General features: G+C 48.6%; 1 non-coding gene across 1 annotated transcript; it reads right to left on the reverse strand.

Annotated features, from left to right (window-relative positions):
* Positions 1 to 555: 555 nt before the first annotated feature.
* On the reverse strand, positions 556 to 717 carry LOC138514785 (U1 spliceosomal RNA). Its single transcript, XR_011281939.1, has one exon. It is a non-coding gene; the product is annotated as a U1 spliceosomal RNA (small nuclear RNA).
* Positions 718 to 1,030: the final 313 nt, after the last annotated feature.

A 1,030-nucleotide genomic window follows, 5' to 3' on the forward strand; every position in this document is an offset into this window, starting at 1 on the left:
AGGTTCTAGGGAGGGTTTGGGGGGTTTCCCCCCCAATCATTTTTTTTCAAATATGGGGTTGAAATGGTGCATTTTACAGCAGAAAAGGTGACCAAAAAGCCATAAGTTTACAATCAATTCTAAAGGAGAACATGAAAATTCAATGTCACCAACAGCAGAAAAACACAACACATTTTAATGATCAATGTGTCCACAGTGTAAGACAGCACTGTCACTGATGTAACACATTGTCATGCTGGTTGTACCCAAAATATGCCCCTGTAGCAACATGTCTATGCTGGCTGTTCCCAATTTAGGCCAGCATTGTCCTGTACAAAGCATGATTGATGCTGCCTGAGCATGTGCAGTGTGCCCAATACATATGGCATCTTATCTCTGTAATACACATTACTTCTGTGGTGATGAAAGAAGCATAATTCAATTCAACAGATAAAATGTTGAAAAGCGATCACCCAAAGGTGAACCTAATTGAAGAAACGCAATGTGAGCACAATCTTAAAGTATGCAACCTAGCAGGCCTAGTGCACACTTTACCTTTTCTTTCACCAATAAATCAGGGGGAGAGCGCGAACGCAGTCCCCCACTACCAGAAATAATGCAGTTGTGTACCCCGCATTTGGGAACGTAGCACGGGTCAGCAAATCCGATGTGCAATGGGTAAGCCTCACCCTGGGAAATCTGCCCTTGAGATCAGATTCTCCCCTGCCAGCTAAGTATGAGTTGCATGCAAGAGGGCAGGGGTTGGGTCAGTTCTCGGAAGCCCCACTAAGCGAGGGTGAGAAGGCAGCCCTGACCCAGCCCCAACCCCCCTGGAAGCTCTGAGCATCTGCAGAGCTGCCTGTCCCGCTTGTAGGGGGAAGCTCCAGCAGGCAGAGCCCAGCAGAAGAGCAGATTGTAATGCAGTTCCTTTCTCCCATCAGGGCCTGCTCGGCCCAAGATTTGTATAAATAGCAGGATGGCTCGAGCAGGCCTGTTGCAGTCTGCCCACTGGCCTGTCGGCCCCACACTGGCCCATGCCCCTCCTGAACGG

The sequence above is a fragment of the Ambystoma mexicanum genome, chromosome 12 (assembly GCF_040938575.1).
Source record: "Ambystoma mexicanum isolate Mex_15411 chromosome 12, UKY_AmexF1_1, whole genome shotgun sequence".
NCBI classification, from domain to species: Eukaryota; Metazoa; Chordata; class Amphibia; order Caudata; family Ambystomatidae; genus Ambystoma; species Ambystoma mexicanum.